Genomic DNA, 26736 nt, shown 5'->3' on the forward strand with positions numbered 1-26736 from the left:
CCACTCTCTCCCTCTCCCCCAGTCTCTCTCTCTCCCCCACTCTCTCCCTCTCCCTCCACTCTCTCCCTCTCCCCCAAGTCTCTCTCTCTCTCTTTCTCTCCCCATCTCGCTTTCTCTCCCCTCAGTCTCTCTCTCTCTCTATCTCCCCAGTCTCTCTCTCTCTCCCCGGCCTCTCTCCCTTCCCCGTCTTTCTCTCTCTCTCTCTCCTCCCCCTCAGTTCTCTCTCTCTCTATCTATCTCCCCATTCTCTCTCTCTCTCCCCAGTCTCTCTCCTCCCTCTCCCCTCAGTCTCTCTACTCTCTCTCTCCCCCCCGTCTCTCTCATCTCTCCCCAGTCTCTCTCTCTCTCTCCCCCCTCAGTCGCTCTCTCTCTCCCCCCTCAGTCTCTCTCTCTCAATCTCCCCAGTCTCTCTCTCTCCCCAGTCTCTCCCTCTCTCTCTCTCCCCGTCTCTCTCTCTCTCCCCCTCAGTCCGCTCTCTCTCTCCATCTCCCCATTCTCTCTCTCTCCCCAGTCTCTCTCTTCTCTCTCCCCCCGTCTCTCTACTCACTCTCTCTCTCTCCCATGTCTCTCTCTCTCTCCCCGTCTCTCTCTCTCTCCCCCTCAGTCGCTCTCTCTCCATCTCCCCATTCTCTCTCTTCTCTCCCTATCCAGTCTCTCTCTTCTCTCTCCCCCGTCTCTCTACTCTCTCTCTCCCATGTCCTCTCTCCTCTCTACCCCAGTCTCCTCTCTCTCTCCCCCTCAGTCGTTCTCTCTCTCTCCCCCCCCTCAGTCTCTCCCTCTGTCTCCCCAGTCTCTCTCTCTCCCCAGTCTCTCTCTCTCTCTCTATCTTCCCGTCTCTCTCTATCTGTCCCTCTCTCCCCCCCAGTCTCTCTACTCTTTCTCTCTCCCCGTCTCTCTCTCTCCTCCCTCCCTCTCTGTCTCTGTCTGTCTCTCTCTCCTTCCCTCTCCCTCTCTCTCTCTCTCTCCTTCCCCCCTCTCTCTCTCTCTCTCTCTCCTTCCCTCTCTCTGTCTCTCTCCTTCCCTCCCTCTCTCTGTCTCTCTCACCTTCCCCTCTCTCTGTCTCTCTCTCCTTCCCTCTCTCTCTCTCTCTCCTTCCCTCTCTCTCTCTCTCTCTTCCCTTCCCTCTCTGTCTCTCTCTCCTCCTTCCCTTTCTCTCCTTCCCTCTCCTCTCTCGTCTCCCGCCAGTCTTTCTCTCTCTTGCATCACGGGGGGCATTTCATTCCATGTGTGGGCGGGCCTAATGCTGCAGCCTCCCGAAACGTCGTGGCCATTTTTTTAATACCGACAGTGACAGCACCAGCACAACAAACCCCCACAGTGCGGCTTCCCGGCACAGTATCCCCGCTCCCCAGCCCGCCGGAGCGGGAGGTGAGTTGGGGTCACTCGGGCCGGGCCTCACAACTCTACTGCTCGGCCCCGATACACAGAGCGGGGGAGCGGCAGCGGCTGGCCCATAAACCGCGCGGCCCTGTAAACTGCCGTTTTACAAAAAAGCCTTGGCAACGCCGGGCCACCCCCCCGAGCTAGTCTATCTATATATATATAAGACCTCTTCTGTCTGTCTGTCTGTCTGTTCTCTATATGTTCAAAAGTTATAGAGCGTACCTACACGCGCGTCACATCAAAAGAAAGCTTACGATTACGGACCGGTCATAGGCGCTATCTACTTTTCCGTCAGTCAAAAATCGTGCCCGCCGCATCCAAAAAAACGTTCAAAATTCCGCTCATTAAATGGGAAAAGTTCCGCTCATTTGCTCATTAGCATTGAGGTGACGTGAAGGTTGACCAATCATGCGGTCGAGCGAACCTGACAAGTTGACCGACGGTTGACCAATCGCTGCGTGGCGGGGGCGGGTTCATTGCGCGTGTGCGGGTGGCCATCCTACAGTTGAGTGTTGAGTGACTTGACGATTGACCAATCCTATGCTTCGGTGACCTGACGGTCGACCAATCGGTGCGTGTGTGGGCGGGCCTTATAATTCTGAACCGAGGTGAGAAACATAGAAACATAGAGATAGGAACAGGAGTAAGGCCATTCGGGCCCTTCGAGCCTGCTCCGCCATTCAATGAGATCATGGCTGATCTTCGTCTGAGATCTTAGCTGATCTTACCAGTTCAGTACCCCGTCCCCGCCTTTTCCCCGTAACCCTTAATCCCCCTTAGCCTTCAGAAATATATCCAATTCTCTCTTGAAAATATTTATTGAATTAGCCTTCACAGCCCTCTGTGGCAGGGAATTCCACAGGCTCACCACTCTTTGAGTGAAGAAATTCTTCCTCATCTCTGTTTTAAATGATTTGCCCCGCTATTTTTTAGACTGTGGCCCCTGGTTCTGTGCTCCCCTGCCATTGGAAACATTCCTCTCTGAATTCAGCCTGTCCAGGCCTGCCATAATTTTTATATGTTTCGATGAGATCCCCTCTCAATCTTCTAAAACTCCAGTGAGTACAAGCCCAAACTATTCAATCTCTCCTCGTAGGTCATTCCCGCCATTCCAGGTATCGCCGCCATCTTGATTCCAAACTTTTCCTTTCTTTTTCCCGCTTTCTGCGTCTTTAAAAAAAAAGTTGCTTTTAAAACACATATTGTTTTAAAAAAAAGTTAATTACTTCCTAAATCTTTTATCAAATCTCATTAATTTTCCTACCTTTCCCCGTTTTTTTCCAGGTAGGCCTCCGAAGCCTCGGCCTCTCCTCCGCACCCACGCCTGAGCTTGGCACCTCCCGGCCCCAGTCAACAAGCGGCCCCCGCTCGCCGCCATCTTTGTGAAGGCTGGAGGGGCGGGCCTCAGCCGAGCATCGCTACCGCCACCATCTTAGTAAAGGCGGGTGGGGCAGGAGGTCAGCGCGCGCGACTTGAGTCCGGCCGGGCCTCACGCGGTAGGTTGCGCGGCGGCGTCTCGCTCTCTGCTCTTGAAGCCGGCTTGGGCGGGGGGGCGGGGGTCTCTCTCTCTGCTCTTGAAGCCGGCTCGGGCAGGGGGGCCAGGGCTCGGGAGATCAGGCCTCCGGAGATCGGTGGGGGGGGCGAGCCTCGGGAGATCGGGGGGGGGGTGGGGGGGCGAGGCTCGGGAGATCGGTGGGGGGGGGATCGGCAGATGGGGGGGGCGGGGATCGGGGGGGGGCGGGGCTTGGCAGATCGGTGGGGGGGCGGGGCTCGAGAGATTGGGGAGGGGGGAGGCGGGGCTCGGGAGAATGGGGGGGGCGGGGCTCGGGAGAGATCGGGGGGAGGCGGGGCTCAGGTGATCGGGGAGGGGCTGGGGCTCGGTAGATCGGGGGGCGGGGCTCGGCAGATGGGGGGGGCGGGGGCTCGGGAGATCGGAGGGGGCGGGGCTCAGGAGATCGGGAGGGGGCGGGGCTTGGGAGATCGGGGCAGGGTGCTCGGGACATCGGGGGGCGGGGCTCGGGAGATCGGGGGCAGGTGCTCGGGACATCGGGGGGGCGGGGCTCGGGACATCGGGGGGCGGGGCTCGGGGCTCCCCCCCCCCTCCATCTCCCCCTTTCCCCCCCTCTCCCCTCCTCCCCTCCCCCTCCCCCTCCTCCCCACTCCATCTCCCCCCTTCCCCCCCTCCCCCCTCCTCCCTCCCCCTCCCCCCTCCCTCTCCTCCCCTCACCCCCCTTCCCCCCTCCCTCCCCCTCCCCCCCCTTCCCCTCCCCTCCCTCCCTTCCCTCCCTCCCCTTCCCCCCTCTTCCCCCCTCCCCCCTTCCACCCCTCCCCTTTTCCCCCCCTTCCCCCCACCTTCCCCCCCCTCTTCCCCCCACCTTCCCCCTCTTCCCCCGTCGCTCTCCTCTCTTCCCCCCAGTCGCTCTCTCTCTTCCCCCCCAGTCGCTCTCTCTCTTCCCCCCAGTCGCTCTCTCTCTTCCCCCCAGTCCCTCTCTCTCTTCCCCCCAGTCGCTCTCTCTCTTCCCCCCAGTCGCTCTCTCTCTTCCCCCCAGTAGCTCTCTCTTCCCCCCCAGTCCGCTCTCTCTCTTCCCCCCAGTCGTTCTCTCTCTTCCCCCCAGTTGCTCTCTCTCTTCCCCCACGTTGCTCTCTCTCTTCTCCCCCACAGTCTCTCTCTCTTCCCCCCCAGTCCGCTCTCTCTCTTCCCCCCGTTGCTCTCTCTCTTCCCCCCAGTCGCTCTCTCTCTTCCCCCCAGTCGCTCTCTCTCTTCCCCCCAGTCGCTCTCTCTCTTCCCCCCAGTCGCTCGCTCTCTTTCCCCCCAGTCGCTCTCTCTCTTCCCCCCAGTCGCTCTCTCTCTTCCTCCCAGTCGCTCTCTCTCTTCCTCCCAGTCGCTCTCTCTCTTCCCCCCCAGTCGCTCTCTCTTTTCCCCCCCAGTCCGCTCTCTCTCTTCCCCCCCCAGGTCGCTCTCTCTCTTCCCCCAAGTCGCCTCTCTTCCCCCCAGTCGCTCTCTCTCTTCCCCCCAGTCGCTCTCTCTCTTCCCCCCAGTCGCTCTCCTCTCTTCCCCCCAGTCGCTCTCTCTCTTCCCCCCAGTCGCTCTCTCTCTTTCCCTCCAGTCGCTCTCACTCTTCCCCCCAGTCGCTCTCTTCTCTTCCCCCCAGTCGCTCTCTCTCCTATCCCCCCAGTCGCTCTCTTCTTCCCCCCAGTCGCTCTCCTCTTCCCCAGTCGCTCTCTCTTCCCCCCAGTCGCTCTCTCTCTTCCCCCCAGTCGCTCTCTCTCTTCCCCCCAGTCGCTCTCTCTCTTCTCCCAGTCGCTCTCTCTCTTCACCCCAGTCGCTCTCTCTTCCCCCCCAGTCGCTCGCTCTCTCTTCCCCCCAGTCGCTCGCTCTCTTCCCCCCAGTCGCTCTCTCTCTTCCCCCCAGTCGCTCTCTCTCTTCCCCCCAGTCGCTCATCTCTTCCCCCCAGTCCGCTCTCTCTCTTCCCCCACAGTCGCCTCTCTTCTTCCCCCCAGTCGCTCTCTCTCTTCCCCCCAGTCGCTCTCTCTCTTCCCCCCCAGTCGCTCTCTCTCTTCCCCCCCCAGTCGCTCTCTCTCTTCCCCCCAGTCGCTCTCTCTCTTCCCCCCAGTCGCTCTCTCTTTTCCCCCCAGTCGCTCTCTCTCTTCCCCCCCCAGTCGCTCTCTCTCTTCCCCCCCAGTCGCTCTCTCTCTTCCCCCCCAGTCGCTCTCTTCTCTTCCCCCCCAGTCGCTCTCTCTCTTCACCCCCAGTTGCTCTCTCTCTTCATCCCCAGTCGCTCTCTCTCTTCCCCCCTGTCGCTCTCTCTCTTCCCCCCTGTCGCTCTCTCTCTTCCCCCCCGTCGCTCTCTCTCTTCCCCCCCAGTCGCCTCTCTCTCTTCCCCCCCAGCCGCTCTCTCTCTTCCCCCCAGTCGCTCTCCCTCTTCCCCCCAGTCGCTCTCTCTCTTCCCCCCAGTCGCTCTCTCTCTTCCCCCCAGTCGCTCTCTCTCTTCCCCCCAGTCGCTCTCTCTCTTCCCCCCAGTCGCTCTCTCTTCCCCCCAGTCGCTCTCTCTCTTCCCCCCAGTCGCTCTCTCTCTTCCCCCCAGTCGCTCTCTCTCTTCCCCCCAGTCGCTCTCTCTCTTCCCCCCAGTCGCTCTCTCTTCCCCCCAGTCGCTCTCTCTCTTCCCCCCATTCGCTCTCTCTCTTCCCCCCCAGTCGCTCTCTGTCTTCCCCCCCAGTTGCTCTCTCTCTTCCCCCCCAGTCGCTCTCTCTCTTCCCCCCCAGTCGCTCTCTCTCTTCCCCCCCCAGTCGCTCTCTCTCTTCCCCCCAGTCGCTCTCTCTCTTCCCCCCGCAGACGCTCTCTCTCTTCCTCCGCAGTCGCTCTCTCTCTTCCTCCCAGTCGCTCTCTCTCTCTCTTCCAACAACAACATGCCCTCGAAAAAGCCTCGGCACCGCCGGGCACTCCAGCTAGTAGTTATATAAAAAGAAAAAGGGTGGCTAAAGTAAATGTTGGTCCCTTGGAGGATGAGACCGGGAAATTAATGGTGGGAAATATGGAGATGGCAAAAACACTGAATGAATATTTTGTATCATTCTTTACAGTAGAAGACACTAAGAATATCCCAACACTGGACAAACAGGGGGCTATACGGGGGGAGGAGCTAAACACGATCAAAATCACTAAGGAAGTGGTACTCGGTAAAATAATGGGACTCAAGGCGGATAAATCACCTGGACCTGATGGCTTACATCCTAGGGTCTTGAGGGAAGTGGCGGTAGGGATTGTGGATGCATTAGTAATAATTTTCCAAAACTCCCTGGACTCAGTAAAGGTCCCGGCAGACTGGAAAACTGCTAATGTAACACCCTTATTTAAAAAGGGCAGTAGACAGAAGGCTGGAAACTATAGACTGGTTAGCCTAACATCTGTGGTAGGTAAAATTTTGGAGTCCATTATTAAGGAGACAGTAACAGGACATTTGGATAATCATAATTTAATAGGTCAAAGTCAGCATGGTTTTATGAAGGGGAAGTCATGTTTCACAAATTTGCTGGAGTTCTTTGAGGAAGTAACATATAGGGTGGATAAAGGGGAACCAGTGGACATAGTGTATTTAGACTTCCAAAAGGCATTTGACAAGGTGCCAAACAAAAGATTATTGCTTCAGATAAAAAATCACGGGATTGGGGGTAATATTCTGGTATGGATAGAGGAATGGCTATCTAACAGAAGGCAGAGAGTTGGGATAAATGGTTCATTCTCAGACTGGCAATCAGTAACTAGTGGTGTTCCGCAGGGGTCAGTGCTGGGTCCCCAACTCTTTACAATCTATATTAATGATTTGGAGGAGGGGACCGAGTGTAACATATCAAAGTTTGCAGATGATACTAAGATGGGAGGGAAAGTAGTGAGTGAGGAGGACATAAAAAACCTGCAAGGGGACATAGACAGGCTAAGTAAGTGGGCAGAGATTTGGCAGATGGAATACAATACTGGAAAGTGTGAGGTTATGCAATTTGGCAGGAAAAGTCGTAGAGCAAGTTATTATCTTAATGGCAAGAAACTGGAAAGTACTGAAGTACAAAGGGATCTGGGGGTCCTGGTGCACGAAACAACACAGCTTCACCTCGACAGTAATTAATCAATATGCATGTTTCACCTTGAAACCCACTGACCTTAGGTTGTAAAGAAGTCTCTCATGCAATACTTTGTCAAAGGCCTTTTGGATGTCCAGGTACACTACACCATTTAATTTGCGTTACGCCCCATTTAATTCGGGACGTCACCTCTTTCAAAAGAAGTTGGTTAGGCAAGATCTATCTATTAACGCTGATTCTCTCTCCACAGATGCTGCCTGATCTGCTGAGTATTTCCTGTTTTTATTTATAATAGAGAAGGGTGAAGCTGTGTCTGTGCCTTTAATGGCAGCTGCCCAGACACAGGGTGCTGTCCCTTTAAGAATGAGTGACGGGGACAATCCAGATACCTCTTTCAGGTTTTCTGGGGAGGATGTCAGGAGCCCAGCGCGCAGGCGTGGGACAGGGTCTGCGCGGTCGCCAGGCGGAGCTGCAGGTCGGCGGGAGCGGGGTCAGGAGATTAATAAACTGCGGGTAGGCCGTGCCGCAGGGTTTATAAAGGTAGAGAATGGCCTCAGGCCCGAATGAGATCCCGCGGCCCGGTCTGTGTTCCACCAGACGGCAGCGGTGAGGCTTTTTCTCGGTGACAGGCCCAGGTTAGGCGCCGCCATCTTGGTGGAGTAAAGATAGGCCAGTTCCACCTGCAGCACGGCGCATGCGTGGCCATCTTTGTACAGGAACAGAGAGTGGGCGGAGCTTCAGGGTCCCAGTGACCAGGCGAGACAATCATTGACTCATTGATTTTATTCTCACTCTGCACAGAGCGGGTGTAGAGCTGAACCCAACCAGAGTAGAGAGAGGGAGAAAACTGGGAGTGGGGGACAGAAATGTTGGAGATGGCGCGATGGGTTTGGATTTCAGCACAGGGAGGAGGGAGAGTGTGTGGGACGGGGATTTACAGCACTGGGGGAACAAGAGAGGAAAAAATGTTCCATAGAAACTAGAATTGTCTGTTCTGAATTTTAATCCTGTACTTACAGTGATGACTTTTCTAAACTCCTTTTACAGGGTATTAGAAGGTGAGGATTTGCAGATGGGAAACTCAAACCAAACATCACATCAACATCTGACAGAGTCACTCCATTCATCAGGACCCGAATATCATCGGCCTTTGAATGTGGAAGGAGAAATATTTGTCTGTTCTGTCTGTGGGAAAAGATTTCAAACATCAGTGTGACTGGAAAAGCACCGAGTCACCCACACCCGAGTGAGAGTGTTCCAGTGCACTGACTGTGGAAAGAGCTTTAACCAGTAACAAAGCCTGAAAAAACATCGCACCGTTCACAGCGGGAAGAAACCGTACACGTGTTCTGTGTGTGGACGAGGCTTCAACTGATCGCCCAACCTGGAGAGGCACCATGGAGAAACCCTGGAAATGTGAGGATTGTGGGAAGAGATTTAATTACCCATCCCAGCTAGAAACTCATCAAAGCTGTCACACTGTGGAGAGACTGTTCACCTGCTCCGTGTGTGGGAAGGGTTTCACTCACTCATCTGCCCTCCGATCACAGCAGCGAGTTCACAGTGATGAGAGACCTTTTAAATGCACTGATTGTGGGAACTGCTTTAAAAGTTCTGAGGGACTAATTCAACATCAGCGAGTTCACACTGACGAGAGAACGTTCAGTTGCTCTCACTGTGGGAAGAGGTTCAGGCATTCATGCAACCTCATTGTACACCAGCGAGTTCACACTGGGGAGAGGCCGTTCACCTGCTCAGTGTGTGGGAAGGGATTCATTAAATCATTTCACCAGCTGAGACACCAGCGAGTTCACACTGGGGAGAGACCATTCACCTGCTCTGTGTGTGCGAAGGGATTCACTCAGTCATCCAACCTGCAGACACACCAGCGAGTTCACGACCGACGGCAGGGGTTGGATTCTGCTGTTATTGCTGCTGTTAATCACATCCAGGACTGAACCATGTTCATTCTGGCAGTCCGGGTTTGTTTCTGCTGATGTTAATAACCCCTATAACTGGGCTGGAGTTTAATATTTTGATATGTCAAATAAATCAGCTTTGTATCAGACACATAGTGGTGTCGAGTCCTTGATTTCTCCAAGATAAGAGGAGACGAATTGATGTCCTCTTGCCGACTGCTCCATTTTTGGGCCTTTGCTCTTTTCTAACTCTAGATTATTTCAGTTCTCATACCTTCGGTTACTCTCATGGACAAGTCCCAGCTCCCCATACATTCCAGAGTGCCTCTCCTAGCCTTGGTATCCAGGGAAGGTATCGGTAACACGCCCGGGATCACTAAACACAAACCCAGTCTGATAATCACTTTCAGCTACTGGATTAAGTGTGTGACCCACAGCATCTCTCTCAACTTCGATGTGTGAATAGAGCATCACGCCTGCAAACCTGGTTTTAAATTTAATTCCACTCAGTAAATATATTTCACAAATAAACACATCACGTCAAATAATGGACAAAAAGCCAGAGAGGAGATGAGCCATTTTTCACTCAGTGAGTTGTTGTGATCTGGAATGCACTGTCTGAAAGGGGGTGGACACAGATTCAATAGTAACTTTCAAAAGGGAATTGGATCTGCTTAAAGGAAAAGTTTGCAGGGCTATGGGGAAAGGGCCGGGGAGTGGGATTAATTGGCAGCTCTTTCACAGATGATCAGGGCCCTATAAGGCAGCTCTATATTCACAGGAGAAAGGCTGGTACCTAACTCTCCGAGAGTAGAGAAAGATCCCAACTCTCTGAAAACTCCTTGAATTCTTTCTAAAAGTCTTTCACATGCTGACAGATTCCTTCCTTCTTTTGAAATTCCACTGCCGTGCGCCGGGGGTGCAGGCAGTGCTGGGCACAGAGGGAGCAGCAAACCGGGTTCAGAGAGGACACGCTGGCTTTGTCCTTGACCTGGGCTTTCAATTGAGCATGTGCTTGGGCCCAGTGGGATTTCAGTGCTCCGGGGTATTTCTGAGTGTGTCACAGGAACATTAGGAACAGGAGGAGGCCATTCAACCCTTCGAGCCTGCTCCACCATTCAATTAGATCAGGGCTGATCCGTATCTTAACTCCATTGACCCGCCTTTATTCCACATCCCTTGGAACAAATACCTCACAAAAATCGATCATCTCAGTCTTGAAAGCTCCAATCAGCCCCCAGCATCCACAGCCTTTTGGGGGAGAGAGTTCCACATTTCTACTACCCTGTGTGTGAAAAAGTGCTGCCTGATTTCACCTCTGAATGGCCGAGCTCTAATTTTAAGATTCTGGCCTCTTGTTCTTGATTCCAGCACCAGAGGAATCCTCCATGGCCTCCCCTCTCCTTATCTCTGTAAACTCCTCCAGCCCTACAACCTCTGAGATCTCTGCCCTCCTCCAATTCTGGCCTCTTGCGCATCCCCGATTTTAATCACTCCACCATTGGCGGCCGTGCCTTCAGCTGTCGAGGCCCCAAACTCTGGAATTCCCTCCCTAAACCTCTCCGCCTCTCGACCTCTCATTCCTCCTTTAAGACGCTCCTTAAAACCTACCTCTTTAAACAAGCTTTTGGTCATCTGTCCTAATATCTCTGCATGTGGCTCAGAGTCAAATTTTGTTTGATAACGCTACAGTGAAGCACCTTGGTATGTTTTACTACGTTAAAGGCGCTATCAAAATGCAAGTTGTTGTTGTTACTCTCCAACCCCCCTCACACCGACTCCTCTTTCACTCCTACTCTCCACCCCCCCTCACCCCAACTCCTGTTTCACCCCTTCTCTCCAACCCCCCTCACCCCAACTCCTCTTTCACCCCTACTCTCCAACCCCTCTCACCCCAACTCCTGTTTCACCCCTACTCTCCAACCCCCCTCACCCCAACTCCTCTTTCACCCCTACTCTCCAACCCCCCTGACCCCAACTCCTCTTTCACCCCTACTCTCCAACCCCCCTGACCCCAACTCCTCTTTCACCCCTACTCTCCAACCCCCCTGACCCCAACTCCTCTTTCACCCCTACTCTCCAACCCCCCTGACCCCAACTCCTCTTTCACCCCAACTCTCCAACCCCCCTGACCCCAACTCCTCTTTCACCCCTACTCTCCAACCCCCCTCACCCCAACTCCTCTTTCACCCCTACTCTCCAACCCCCCTCACCCCAACTCCTCTTTCACCCCTACTCTCCAACCCCCCTCACCCCAACTCCTCTTTCACCCCTACTCTCCAACCCCCCTGACCCCAACTCCTCTTTCACCCCTACTCTCCAACCCCCCTGACCCCAACTCCTCTTTCACCCCTACTCTCCAACCCCCCTGACCCCAACTCCTCTTTCACCCCTACTCTCCAACCCCCCTGACCCCAACTCCTCTTTCACCCCTACTCTCCAACCCCCCTCACCCCAACTCCTCTTTCACTCCTACTCTCCAACCCCCCTCACCCCAACTCCTCTTTCACCCCTACTCTCCAACCCCCTCACCCCAACTCCTCTTTCACCCCTACTCTCCAACCCCCCCTCACCCCAACTCCTCTTTCACCCCTACTCTCCAACCCCCCCTCACCCCAACTCCTCTTTCTCCCCTAATCTCCAACCCCCTCACCCCAACTCCTCTTTCACCCCTACTCTCCAACCCCCCTCTCTCCAACCCCCCTTTCACCCCTACTCTCCAACCCCCCTTTCACCCCTACTCTCCAACCCCCCTCTCCAACCCCCCTCACCCCAACTCCTCTTTCACCCCTACTCTCCAACCCCCCTCACCCCAACTCCTCTTTCACCCCTACTCTCCAACCCCCCCTCACCCCAACTCCTCTTTCTCCCCTAATCTCCAACCCCCTCACCCCAACTCCTCTTTCACCCCTACTCTCCAACCCCCCTCTCTCCAACCCCCCTTTCACCCCTACTCTCCAACCCCCCTTTCACCCCTACTCTCCAACCCCCCTCACCCCAACTCCTCTTTCACCCCTACTCTCCAACCCCCCTCACCCCAACTCCTCTTTCACCCCTACTCTCCAACCCCCTCACCCCAACTCCTCTTTCACCCCTACTCTCCAACCCCCCTCTCTCCAACCCCCCTTTCACCCCTACTCTCCAACCCCCCTTTCACCCCTACTCTCCAACCCCCCTCACCCCAACTCCTCTTTCACCCCTACTCTCCAACCCCCCTCACCCCAACTCCTCTTTCACCCCTACTCTCCAACCCCCCCTCACCCCAACTCCTCTTTCTCCCCTAATCTCCAACCCCCTCACCCCAACTCCTCTTTCACCCCTAATCTCCAACCCCCACCCCAACTCCTCTTTCACCCCTACTCTCCAACCCCCCTCTCTCCAACCCCCCTTTCACCCCTACTCTCCAACCCCCCTTTCACCCCTACTCTCCAACCCCCCTCTCCAACCCCCCTCACCCCAACTCCTCTTTCACCCCTACTCTCCAACCCCCCTCACCCCAACTCCTCTTTCACCCCTACTCTCCAACCCCCCTCACCCCAACTCTCCTACACCCCTCACCTGAGCTCTCCAACCCATCTCTCCTACTTTCAAATGATTCTGGAGGTACTTCTAGTTGGGATCTTTCTTTATTCTGTCCACTCGAGGAGTGTGATAACAGACTTTCTCCTGTGAATATAGAGTTGGAGTTTTGGGCCATGATGTGTTTACTTGTTCATCTTGTTGACTCTAAAATTTGAGTCTTGTGGTTTCCGACACCAGATAATCAAGCTCACAACAGATTGTCTTTCACTGACTTTATTAACAGCACTGCAAAAATACAGACAGAGTATAGTTACCCGATCCGGAGAACAGAGATAATACAGTGGCTTCAGGGCTCTATTCTCCCCAGGTCTGTTCTAACAAGCTGCGACTACACTGGTGATGTTTATATTTAACTTGTTTACTACATTATTGACCTGGCCCTGCCCAAACCATAACCACAAGGATATCTGTGCATTGTTCTGACTGTGACCACAAGGCTGTGTCACTATCACACACACACACCGTTTCCTTCTTTCACATCTCCATACACAGACCATCTCTTTACACATCCCCTTTCTACACAATTGCAGCCAACATGAGCAAGGACGTGAGGCTCATTAAAAGACACACTCATTTCCTGACAGCAAAGGTTACACTGGGACAAATCTTCAGTTATTTTCCATACAGGCAAAATGCCGAGCGGTCCAGCAGCACATGGCACCTTAACAGAATCTCATCGGCCTACAACATAGAGCTGGAGGATTGGGCTGTGATCTGTTTACTTGTTCATCTCTTGTTCAATACATTTACTGAGTGCATTTACATTTAAAACCAGGTTCTGAGGAATGATTCTCTATTCACACATCGAAGCTGAGAGAGATGCTGTGGGTCACACACTAAGCCCAGTAGCTGAAAGTGATTAACAGACTGGGTTTTGTGTTTAGTGATCCCGGGCGTGTTACCGATACCAAGGCTAGGAGAGGCACTCTGGAAGGTATGGGGAGCTGGGACTTGTCCATGAGAGTAACCGAAGGTATGAGAACTGTAATAATCTAGAGTTCGAAAAGAGCAAAGGCCCAAATATGGAGCAGTCGGTAACAGGACATCAATTAGTCTCCTCTTAGCTTGGAGAAATCAAATACTCGACACACACTGTGTGTTTGAAACAAAGCTGCTTTATTTGACATGTATCAAAATATTAAAATCCAACCCAGTTATAGGGGTTATTAACATCAGCAGAAACAAACTCCAACTGTCAGAATGAACATGGTTCAGTCCTGGATGTGATTAACAGCAGCAATAACAGCAGAATCCAAACCCTGCAGTCATTTGTGAACTCGCTGGTGTTTCAGCAGGTAGGATGACTGAGTGAATCTCTTCCCACACACTGAGCAGGGAAATGGTCACTCCCCAGTGTGAATATGTCGTGTGTCAGAAGGTGGGATGAACGAGTGAATCTGTTCCCACAGTGTGCAGGTGAATGGCCTCTCCCCAGGGCTGGAACCGATGTCCTAGGGGAAGTGTTTGCTAGTGCTGTGGAGGTGGGTTTAAACTAAAATGGCAGTGGGTTGGGAACCTGATCAGGGAGACAGAGGAAAGGGAAACAAGGATAAAAGCAAAAGATAGGAAGGAGAAAAACAAAAGTGGCAGTTAGAGAAATCAACGGTTTAAATCAAACGTGGCCACAGTAAATAATAATTCTAATAGGTCTAAGAGCGTTAAACAAACAAGCCTGAAGGCTTTGTGTCTTAATGCGAGGAGCATTTGTAATAAGGTGGATGAATTGGCTGCGCAAATAGAGGTAAACGAATACGATTTGGTTGGGATTACAGAAACGTGGCTCAAGGATGGCCAAGACTGGGAACTCAACATCCAGGGGTATTCGATATTCAGGAAAGATAGGCAAAAAGGAAAGGGAGGTGGGGTAGCATTACTGGTTAAAGAAGGGATTAACACAATTGTAATGAAGGATATTAGCTCTGATGATGTGGAATCTGTATGGGTAGAATTGAGAAATACTAAAGGGAAAAAAACGTTAGTGGGGGTGGTATATAGACCTCCAAACAGTAAGGCGGAGGTTGGGAATGGCATTAAAAGGGAAATTAAAGAAGCGTGCAATAAGGGCACAGCAGTCATCATGGGTGACTTTAATCTACATACAGATTGGGCCAACCAAATTAGTAACAATACTGTGGAGGAGGAATTCCTAGAGTGTTTACGGGATGGTTTCCTGGACCAATATGTCGAGGAACCAACCAGAGATCAGGCCATCTTGGACTGGGTATTATGTAACGAGAAAGGATTAATTAGCAATCTTGTGGTACGAGGCCCCTTGGGTCGGAGCGATATGATCGAATTCTTCATTAAGATGGAGAATGAAGTAGTTGACTCAGAGACAAGGGTCCTCAATTTAAAGAAAGGGAACTACGATGGTCTGAGGAGCGAGTTGGGTAGGATTGATTGAGGAATGGCACTCAAAGGGTTGATGGTGGATAGGCAATGGCAAACATTCAAAGACCGAATGGATGAGCTACAGAATTTGTTCATCCCAGTTTGGCATAAAAATAAAGCAAAAAAGGTGACTCAACTGTGGCTAACAAGGGAAATTAGGGATAGCATAAGATCCAAGGAGAGGACATATAAATTGGCCAGAAAATGCAATAATCCTGAGGATTGGGAGCAGTTTAGGATTCAACAAAGGAGGACAAAGGGATTAATTAAGAAAGGGAAAATAGATTACGAGAGTAAGCTTGCAGGGAACATAAAAACTGACTGTAAAAGCTTTTATAGATATGTGAAGAGAAAAAGATTGGTGAAGTCAAGCGTAGGTCCCTTGCAGTCAGAATCAGGGGAATTTATAATGGGAAAAAAAGAAATGGCTGACCAACTAAATGCATACTTTGGTTCTGTCTTCACAAAGGAGGACACAAATAACCTCCCAGAGATGCCGGGGAACATAGGGTCTGATGAAAGCGAGGAACTGAAAGAAATCAGTATTTGTAGGGAAATGGTGTTAGGAAAATTGATGGGACTGAAGGCCGGTACCCAACGGCTGCAGGGCATTCTGAAGGGGGAGGGTGAACAGGCAGAGGTCATGGTTCACATTGGGACCAACGACATAGGTAGGAAAAGGGATGAGGTCCTGCAACAAGAATTTAGGGAGCTAGGTAGCAGATTAAAGAGTAGGACCTCAAAGGTTGTAATCTCTGGATTACTCCCGGTGCCACGTGCTAGTGAGTATAGGAATAGGAGGATAGAGCAGATGAATGCGTGGCTAAAGAGTTGGTGCAGGAGGGAGGGCTTTAGTTTCCTGGATCACTGGGCCTGCTTCTGGGAAAGGTGGGACTTGTACAAGTCAGACGGGTTGCACCTGAACCAGAGCGGGATAAATATCCTTGCGGGGAGGTTTGCTAGCACTGTTCGGGGGGGGTTTAAACTAAAATGGCAGGGGGTTGGGAACCTGAGCAGGGAGACAGAGGAAAGGAAAACAGGGATAAAAGCAAAAGATAGGAAGGAGAAAAACAAAAGTGGCAGTCAGAGAAATCAACGGTTTAAATCAAACGTGGCTACAGTAAATAATAATTCTAATAGGTCTAAGAGCGTTAAAAAAACAAGCCTGAAGGCTTTGTGTCTTAATGCGAGGAGCATTTGTAATAAGGTGGATGAATTGGCTGCGCAAATAGAGGTAAACGAATATGATTTGGTTGGGATTACAGAAACGTGGCTCAAGGATAGCCAAGACTGGGAACTCAACATCCAGGGGTATTCGATATTCAGGAAAGATAGGCAAAAAGGAAAGGGAGGTGGGGTAGCATTACTGGTTAAAGAAGGGATTAATACAATTGTAATGAAGGATATTAGCTCTGATGATGTGGAATCTGTATGGGTAGAATTGAGAAATACTAAGGGGAAAAAAACATTAGTGGGAGTGGTATATAGACCTCCAAACAGTAAGGTGGAGGTTGGGGATGGCATTAAAAGGGAAATTAAAGAAGCGTGCAATAAGGGCACAGCAGTCATCATGGGTGACTTTAACCTACATATAGATTGGGCGAACCAAATTAGTAACAATACTGTGGAGGAGGAATTCCTGGGGTGTTTACGGGATGGTTTCCTGGACCAATATGTCGAGGAACCAACCAGAGATCAGGCCATCTTAGACTGGGTATTATGCAACGAGAAAGGACTAATTAGCAATCTTGTTGTACGAGGCCCCTTGAGTCGGAGCGATCATAATATGATCGAATTCTTCATTAAGATGGAGAATGAAGTAGTTGACTCAGAGACAAGGGTCCTCAATTTAAATAAAGGAAACTACGATGGTCTGAGGAGCGAGTTGGGTAGGATTGAGTGGGGAATGTCACTTAAAGGGTTGACGGTGGATAGGCAATGGCAAACATTCAAAGACCGAATGGATGAGCTGCAGAATTTGTTCATCCCAGTTTGGCGTAAAAATAAAACAAAAAAGGTGACTCAACCGTGGCTAACAAGGGAAATTAGGGATAGCATAAGATCCAAGGAGAGGACATATAAATTGGCTAGAAAAAGCAATAATCCTGAGGATTGGGAGCAGTTTAGGAGTCAACAAAGGAGGACAAAGAGATTAATTAAGAAAGGGAAAATAGAATATGAGAGTAAGCTAGCACGGAACATAAAAACTGACTGTAAAAGCTTTTATAGATATGTGAAGAGAAAAAGATTAGTGAAGTCAAGCGTAGGTCCCTTACAGTCAGAATCAGGGGAATTTATAATGGGAAACAAGGAAATGGCAGACCAACTAAATGCATACTTTGGTTCTGTCTTCACAAAGGAGGACACAAATAACCTCCCAGAGATGCCGGGGAACATAGGGTCTGATGAAAGCGAGGAACTGAAAGAAATCAGTATTTGTAGGAAAATGGTGTTAGGAAAATTGATGGGACTGAAGGCCGATAAATCCCCAGGGCCTGATGGTCTACATCCCAGGATATTTAAGGAAGTGGCCCTAGAGATAGTAGATGCATTACTGATCATCTTCCAGAACTCGATAGACTCTGGAACGGTACCCATGGATTGGAGGGTAGCTAATGTTACCCCACTATTCAAAAAAGGTGGTAAAGAAAAAGCAGGGAATTATAGACCGGTAAGCCTGACATTGGTAGTGGGGAAAATGCTAGAGTCTATTATAAAAGATGTAATAGCAGAGCACTTGGAAAGCAGTGACAGGATCGGACAAAGTCAACATGGATTTACAAAAGGTAAATCATGCTTGACTAATCTACTGGAATTTTTTGAGGATGTAACTGGTAAAATAGATAAGGGAGAACCAGTGGATGTGGTGTATTTGGACTTTCAGAAGGCTTTCGATAAGGTCCCGCATAAGAGATTAGCGTGCAAAATTAAGGCACATGGGATTGGGGGCAAGGTATTGACTTGGATAGAGAACTGGTTGGCGGACAGAAAGCAAAGAGTTGTAATATACGGGTCATTTTCCGAGTGGCAGGCAGTGACTAGTGGGGTACCGCAAGGATCGGTCCTAGGACCCCAGCTGTTCACAATATATATTAATGATCTGGACGAGGGAATTGGATGTAATATCTACAAATTTGCAGACGACACAAAGCTGGGTGGGAGGGTATGCTGTGAGGAGGATGTCGTGAAACTCCAGTACGATTTGGACAGGTTGGGTGATTGGGCAGAAACATGGCAAATGCACTATAATGTGGATAAATGTGAGGTTATCCACTTTGGTGGCAAAAACAGGAAGGCAGATTATTTGAATAGCAATAGACTGGGAGAAGGGGAAGTGCAAAGAGAACTGGGTGTTCTTGTGCACCAGTCGCTGAAGGTAAGCATGCAGGTGCAGCAGGCGGTTAAGAAGGCAAATGGTATGTTGGCCTTCGTAGCAAGCGGGTTTGAGTACAGGAACAAGGATGTCTTGCTGCAGTTGTACAGGGCCTTGGTGAGACCGCACCTTGAGTATTGTGTGCAGTTGTGGTCGCCTTACCGGAGGAAGGACGTTCTTGCCATGGAAGGAGTGCAGCGAAGATTCACCAGGCTGATACCTGGAATGGCAGGAATGACGTATGAGGAGAGATTGTGTCGATTGGGCTTATACTCACTGGAGTATAGAAGATTGAGAGGGGATCTCATCGAAACCTATAAAATTCTGTCAGGCCTGGACAGACTAGATGCAGGAAGGATGTTTCTGATGGCTGGGGAGTCCAGAACCAGGGGTCATAGTCTAAGGATAAGGGGTGAGCCATTTAGGACTGAAATGAGAGCAATTTCTTCACCCAGAGAGTGGTGAACCTGTGGAATTCTCTGCCACAGAGGGCGATGGAGGCCAGTTCATTAAATATATTCAAGAAGGAGTTGGATATATTTCTTAAGGCTAAAGGGATCAAGGGATATGGGGAGAAGGCAGGGACAGGGTACTGAATTTGGATGATCAGCCATGATCTCATTGAATGGCGGAGCAGGCTCGAAGGGCCTACTCCTGCTCCCATCTTCTATGTGAGTGCGTTGGTGTTTCAGCAGATGCGTTCTGCTTTTAAAGCTCTTCTCACAGTCAGAACATTTAAATGATCTCTTATTAGAGTGAACAAGTTGGTGTGCAGTGAGGCTGGAGGAGCTGGTGAATCCCTTTCCACACACGGAGCAGGTGAACGGACTCTCCCCAGTGTGACTGCGTCGATGAGTTTCCAGCTTGGATGAGTAATTGAATCCCTTCCCACTGTCCCCACATTTCCATGGTTTCTCCGTGGTGCGGGTGTCCTTGTGTCTCTCCAGGTTGGATGATCAGTTGAAGCCTCGTCCACACACAGAACACGTGTACGGTTTCTCCCCGCTGTGAATGGTGTGATGTTTCTTCAGGCTGTGTAACTGGTTAAAGCTCTTTCCACAGTCAGTACACTGGGACACTCTCACTCGGGTGTGTGTGTCTCGGTACTTTTCCAGTCACACTGATGTTTGAAATCTTTCCCCACAGACAGAACAGACAAACATTTCTCCTTCCACATTCAGAGGGTGATGATATTCAGGTCCTGATGAATTAAGTGACTGTCAGATCTTGACATGATGTTTGGTTTGAGTTTCCCATCTGTAAATCCTCCCCTTCTAATACCCTGTAAAAGGAGTTTACAAAAGACATCACTGTAAGTACAGGATAGAAATTCAGAACAGACAATTCTAGCTTATATGGAACATTCTTTCCTCTCGTTCCCCAAAAGCTACAAATCCCCATCCCACACACTCTCCCTCCTCCCGGTGCTGAAATCCAAGCCCATCGCATAATTTCCAACATTTTTTCCTCTGCACCCATTTTACTTCCTCCCCTGAACGTGCTGTCTCCGCTGGGTTCAGTTCTACACTCACTGGTTCCCCTCCCTCTCCTCCCCTGAAGGTGCTGACTCTGGCTGGGTTCAGTTCCACACTCACTGGTTCCCCTCTCCTCCCCTGAAGGTGCTGACTCTGGCTGGGTTCAGTTCCACACTCACTGGTTCCCCTCTCTCTCTTCCCCCCCCCTGAATCTGCTGACTCTGGCTGGGTTCAGTTCTACACTCACTGGTTCCCCACCTTATGAACTGCTTCGGGCACTTTATTAAACACACACACACAGCAGAAGCACATTAATCTAATGGGAGGTCACTTACGCAGGAGCAGCCAGCGGTGTGGAGCCTCCTGAGAGTCCAGCCCCTTTCCAGCCAGTATTTACAGGAGCTGGGTCACGGAAAAGAGTCTAATTGAAATTAGTGATATATTTATTCACACAAACCAAGCCCCAAAATAACGAATAATTTCTCCTTTATTTACAGACGCTCCCTGACCACTTTCCATTTCTCCTCCATTTACAGGTGCTCTTGACCACTTTCCATTTTCCTTCATTTACACTCACTGACCAGTCAGCATTTCTCCTACATTTACAGAGTGCCCTGACCAGTCTCCATTTTCCTTCATTTACACACGCTCCCTGACCAGCCACCATTTCGAGACGCTCCCTGACTTCCTGTCTGTCTGTCCCGGAGTTTGACGCGGGGCCCCTTTGCTGAGCGAATCGGGAGAAACCGGGAAGCAGCGGGCTTGTTGAGAGTTTTAATAATGGGGCCTGGGGCCGCACTCGGGATGTAAGCAGCCCGCGTCCCCCCGGGGTTTATTTTATTAATTTTTTTTGCTTTATGTATTTATTTATGTTGTTCACAAGTCTACAGTCAACTATTACATTGTCATACTGGTGTAGAAGAATTACAAAAGGTAGCAGCACAAAACATTCTATACAAGTTTCACCTCTTGCACAAGTATTGCAAATGTAGCCCAATGCCAGTTAACCAAAATTCCGTGTTGCTTACATAGAAGATAGGAGCAGGAGTAGGCCATTCGGCCCTTCGAGCCTGCTCCGCCACTCAATGAGATCATGGCTGATCATCCAAATTCAGTACCCTGTCCCTGCCTTCTCCCCATATCCCTTGATCCCTTTAGCCTTAAGAAATATATCCAATTCTTCCTTGAATATATTTAATGAACTGGCCTCCACCGCCCTCTGTGGCAGAGAATTCCACAGGTTCACCACTCTCTGGGTGAAGAAATTCCTCCTCATTTCAGTCCTAAATGGCTTACCCCTTATCCTTAGACTATGACCCCTGGTTCTGGACTCCCCGGCCATCAGAAACATCTTTCCTGCATCTAGTCTGTCTAGACCTGACAGAATTTTATAGGTTTCGATGAGATCCCCTCTCAATCTTCTAAACTCCAGTGAGTATAAGCCCAATCAACACAATCTCTCCTCATAAGTCATTCCTGCCATCCCAGGTATCAGCCTGGTGAATCTTCGCTGCACTCCCTCCATGGCAAGAACGTCCTTCCTCAGGTAAGGTGACCAAAACTGCACACAATACTCAAGGTGCAGTCTCACCAAGGCCCTGTACAACTGCAGCAAGACATCCTTGTTCCTGTACTCGAACCCTCTTGCTACAAAGGCCAACATACCATTTGCCTTCTTAACCGCCTGCTGCACCTGCATGCTTACCTTCAGCGACTGGTGCACAAGAACACCCAGTTCTCTTTGCACTTCCCCTTCTCCCAGTCTATTGCTATTCAAATAATCTGCCTTCCTGTTTTTGCCACCAAAGTGGATAACCTCACATTTATCCACATTATAGTGCATTTGCCATGTTTCTGCCCAATCACCCAACCTGTCCAAATCGTACTGGAGTTTCACGACATCCTCCTCACAGCATACCCTCCCACCCAGCTTTGTGTCGTCTGCAAATTTGGAGATATTACATCCAATTCCCTCGTCCAGATCATTAATATATATTGTGAACAGCTGGGGTCCTAGGACCGATCCTTGCGGTACCCCACTAGTCACTGCCTGCCACTAGGAAAACAACCCGTTTATTTCAACTCTTTGCTTTCTGTCCGCCAACCAGTTCTCTATCCAAGTCAATACCTTGCCCCCAATCCCATGTGCCTTAATTTTGCACGCTAATCTCTTATGTGGGACCTTATCGAAAGCCTTCTGAAAGTCCAAATACACCACATCCACTGGTTCTCCCTTATCTATTTTACCAGTTACATCCTCAAAAAATTCCAGTAGATTAGTCAAGCATGATTTACCTTTTGTAAATCCGTGTTGGCTTTGTCCGATCCTTTCACTGCTTTCCAAGTGCTCTGCTATTACATCTTTTATTAATAGACTCTAGCATTTTCCCCACTACCGATGTCAGGCTTACCGGTCTATAATTCCCCGCTTTTTCTCTACCACCTTTTTTGAATAGTGGGGTAACATTAGCTACCCTCCAATCCATGGGTGCCGTTCCAGAGTCTATCGAGTTCTGGAAGATGACCAGCAATGCATCTACTATCTCTAGGGCCACCTCCTTAAGTACCCTGGGATGTAGACCATCAGGCCCTGGGGATTTATCGGCCTTCAGTCCCATCAATTTTCCTAACACTATTTCCCTACAAATACTGATTTCTTTCAGTTCCTCCCTTTCATCAGACCCGATGTTCCCCGGCATCTCTGGGAGGTTATTTGTGTCCTCCTTTGTGAAGACAGAACCAAAGTGTGTATTTAGTTGGTCTGCCATTTCCTTGTTTCCCATTATAAATTCCCCTGATTCTGACTGTAAGGGACCTGCGCTTGACTTCAATCTTTTTCTCTTCACATATCTATAAAAGCTTTTACAGTCAGTTTTTATGTTACCTGCTAGCTTACTCTCATATTTCTATTTTCGCTTTCTTAATTAATCCCTTTGTCCTCCTTTGTTGACTCCTAAACTGCTCCCAATCCTCAGGATTATTGCTTTTTCTAGCCAATTTATATGTCCGCTCCTTGGATCTTATGCTATCCCTAATTTCCCTGGTTAGCCACAGTTGAGTCACCTTTTTTGTTTTATTTTTATGCCAAACTGGGATGAACAAATTCTGTAGCTCATCCATTCAGTCTTTGAATGTTTGCCATTGCCTATCCACCGTCAACTCTTTAAGTGACATTCCCCAATCAATCCTACCCAACTCGCTCCTCAGACCATCGTAGTTCCCTTTCTTTAAATTGAGGACCCTTGTCTCTGAGTCAACTACTTCATTCTCCATCTTAATGAAGAATTCGATCATATTATGATCGCTCCGACCCAAGGGGCCTCGTACAACAAGATTGCTAATTAATCCTTTCTCGTTACATAATACCCAGTCTAGGATGGCCTGATCTCTGGTCGGTTCCTCGACATATTGGTCCAGGAAACCATCCCGTAAACACCCCAGGAATTCCTCCTCCACAGTATTGTTACTAATTTGGTTAGCCCAATCTATATTGGTGGTAAATTGCGAGGAGGAAAGCCTCAGGCTACAGGACGATATAAACGGGTTGGTCAGATGGGCGGAAAAGTGGCAAATGGAATTTAACCCTGAAAAGTGCGAGGTGATGCATTTTGGACAGACAAATAAGGCAAGGGAATACACAATGAGTGGTAGGACCCTAGGAAGTACAGAGGGACCTTGGTGTACATGTACATAGATCCCTGAAGGCAGCGGAACAGGTAGATAAGGTGGTTAAAAAGGCATATGGGATACTTGCCTTCATTAGCCGAGGCATAGAATATAAGAGCAGGGAGGTTATGATGGAGCTGTACAAAACGCTGGTGAGGCCACAGCTGGAGTACTGTGTGCAGTTCTGGTCGCCTCACTATAGGAAGGATGTGATTGCTTTGGAGAGGGTGCAGAGAAGATTCACCAGGATGTTACCTGGGATGGAGCGCCTCAGCTATGAAGAGAGGCTGGACAGGCTGGGGTTGTTTTCCTTGGAGCAAAGAAGGCTGAGGGGGGACCTGATTGAGGTGTACAAAATGATGAGGGGCATAGATAGGGTAGATAAAGAGGAACTTTTCCCCTTAGTAGGGGGGTCAATAACAAGGGGGCATAGATTCAGGGTAAGGGGCAGGAGATTTAGAGGGGATTTGAGGAGGAACTTCTTCACCCAGAGGGTGGTTGGAATGTGGAACTCAATGCCTGAAAGGGTGGTAGAGGCAGGAACCCTCACAACATTCAAGAAGCATTTGGATGAGCACTTGAAATGTCATTGCATACAAGGCTATGGACCAAATGCTGGATAATGGGATTAGACTGGACAGGGATGGATGGGCGGCGCAGACACGATGGGCCGAAGGGCCTCGTCCTGTGCTGTAAAACTCTATGACTCTATATGTAGGTTAAAGTCACCCATGATGACTGCTGTGCCTTTATTGCACGCTTCTTTAATTTCCCTTTTAATGCCATCCCCAACCGCCGCCTTACTGTTTGGAGGTCTATATACCACTCCCACTAATGCTTTTTTCCCCTTAGTATTTCTCAATTCTACCCATACAGATTCCACATCAGAGCTAATATCCTTCATTACAATTGTATTAATCCCTTCTTTAACCAGTAATGCTACCCCACCTCCCTTTCCTTTTTGCCTATCTTTCCTGAATATCGAATACCCCTGGATGTTGAGTTCCCAGTCTTGGCCATCCTTGAGCCATGTTTCCGTAATCCCAACCAAATCATATTTGTTTACCTCTATTTGCGCAGCCAATTCATCCACCTCATTACAAATGCTCCTCGCATTAAGGCACAAAGCCTTCAGGCTTGTTTTTTTAACGCTCTTAGACCTATTAGAATTATTATTTATTGTGGCCACGTTTGATTTAAACCGTTGATTTCTCTGACTGCCACTTTTGTTTTTCTCCTTCCTCTTTTGCTTTTATCCCTGTTTTCCTTTCCTCTGTCTCCCTGCTCAGGTTCCCAACCCACTGCCATTTTAGTTTAAACCCCCCCGAACAGTGCTAGCAAACCTCCCCGCAAGGATATTTGCCCTGCTCTGGTTCAGGTGCCACCCGTCCGACTTGTAGAAGTCCCAGCTTCCCCAGAAGCAGGCCCAGTGATCCAGGAAACTAAAGCCCTCCCTCCTGCACCAACTCTTTAGCCACGCATTCATTTGCTCTATCCTCCTATTCCTATACTCACTAGCACATGGCAGCGGGAGTAATCCAGAGTTTACAACATTTGAGGTCCTACTCTTTAATCTGCTACCTAGCTTCCTAAATTCTTGCTGCAGGACCTCATCCCTCTTCCTACCTATGTCGTTGGTCCCAATGTGAACCACGACCTCTGCCTGTTCACCCTCCCCCTTCAGAATGCCCTGCAGCCGTTCAGTAACATCCTTGATCCTGGCACCAGGGAGGCAACAAACCATCCTGGAGTCACGTCTACGGCCACAGAAACGCCTATCTGTTCCCCTTACGATAGAATCCCCTACCACTATTGCTCTCCCACTCTTTTTCCTCCCTTCCTGAGCAGCAGAAGCACCCCTGGTGCCAGGAAGTTGGCTGCTGCTGCCTTCCCCTGGTGAGTCATCCCCCTCAACAGTATCCAAATTGGTATACCTGTTTGAAAGGAGAATGGCCACAGGGGTCCCCTGCACTACCTGCCTGCTTCTATTGCTCCGCCTGGTGGTCACCCATTTCCCTTCTGCCTGTGCAGCCCTACCCTGCGGCGTGACCAACTCATCAAACGTGTAATCCACGACCCTCTCAGCGTCGTGAATGCTCCACAACCCATCCATCCACAACTCCAGCGCCTCAATATGGCCCGTTAGTAGCTGCAGCTGGATGCATTTCTGGCACACGTGGTCGTCAGGGACACTGGCAGCGTCCCTGAATTCCCACACAGAGCAAGAGGAGCATAACACGGGGCTGGGCTCTCCTGGCATGACTTACCCCTTTAATTAATTTAAATTAATTCAATACCACCAGTTAAAGATATACTCTAGGGCGCTTATTTACCAACAGTTTCCACTACACCACAGAGACCCAAGAAAATGTAAACTGCAGAATTTAAACTTGTAATGAAAAGGAGAAAGAAATACTCACCAACCAATCACTTACCTGCTTCCTGGTGACGTCACACTTGGATTACTTTTTGCTTCCCTCTCCCAGAACCTGGATTGGTACGCCTCTGGTGCTCTATGTGCCGCGTCTGGTGATCCCTTGCAGGTCCGCTGACTCTCCGCTCTCTCGGGGCGGACAGATGGTCAAGCAGAAATCTCATTGGATCAGAACAGTGGATTTAGGTTTGGTCATCATTTCATACTCCACAGCCCACGAGCAAAAGGCTAATAAGTCAACATCATACAAAGATAGTTTATATCTGCAGGCATTGACTATATTTTCAATAGCTCTCCATCACGCAATTCAATGACCCATATTGCAAGACTGCTGTCAATGAATCTTTCAAGAGTAGGCAAGCATCCAGTGCAACAACCAGTCATCTTCAGTAACGACACGAGGAGCCAGTTAGTTAACCCGCTCCCTGAGCTCGGGGTGTGAGCAGCCCGCGTCCCCCCGGGGTTGATGAACCCGCTCCCTGAGCTCGGGGTGTGAGCGGCCCGCGTCCCACCGGGGTTCATGAACCCGCTCCCTGAGCTCGGGGTGTGAGCGGCCCGCGTCCCACCGGGGTTCATGAACCCGCTCCCTGAGCTCGGGGTGTGAGCGGCCCGTGTCCCGCCGGGGTTCATGAACCCGCTCCCTGAGCTCGGGGTGTGAGCGGCCCGTGTCCCCCCGGGGTTCATGAACCCGCTCCCTGACCTCTCCCCTGATGTGTCAGCGGCTGCTGCCAAGGACCGCGCATACTCAGCTCACCTTCAGTTGCTCAGGTTTAAAGGTTAAGCCCCGCCCCTCGCACACTCTGATTGTTGGAGGACCAGCCGCACGCTCGGTCCTCCAGCCCCGCCCCGCTCTTCCTATTGGTCCGGATGCTCCAGTCAATCACCCGGGCAATATAAGCTGAGCATGCGCGGACCTTGGCAGCAGCCGCTGACACA

At 50.3% G+C, this 26736-nt stretch overlaps 1 pseudogene; it reads left to right on the forward strand.

Moving 5' to 3' along the window:
• The first annotated feature begins 8008 nt into the window (after positions 1-8008).
• Positions 8009-26736, forward strand: part of LOC147118618 (uncharacterized) — a 47860-nt pseudogene continuing 29132 nt past the window's right edge.

Source organism: Somniosus microcephalus, chromosome 4 (assembly GCF_052327205.1).
Source record: "Somniosus microcephalus isolate GS21.2 chromosome 4, FLI_Smic_1.0, whole genome shotgun sequence".
NCBI lineage: Eukaryota > Metazoa > Chordata > Chondrichthyes > Squaliformes > Somniosidae > Somniosus > Somniosus microcephalus.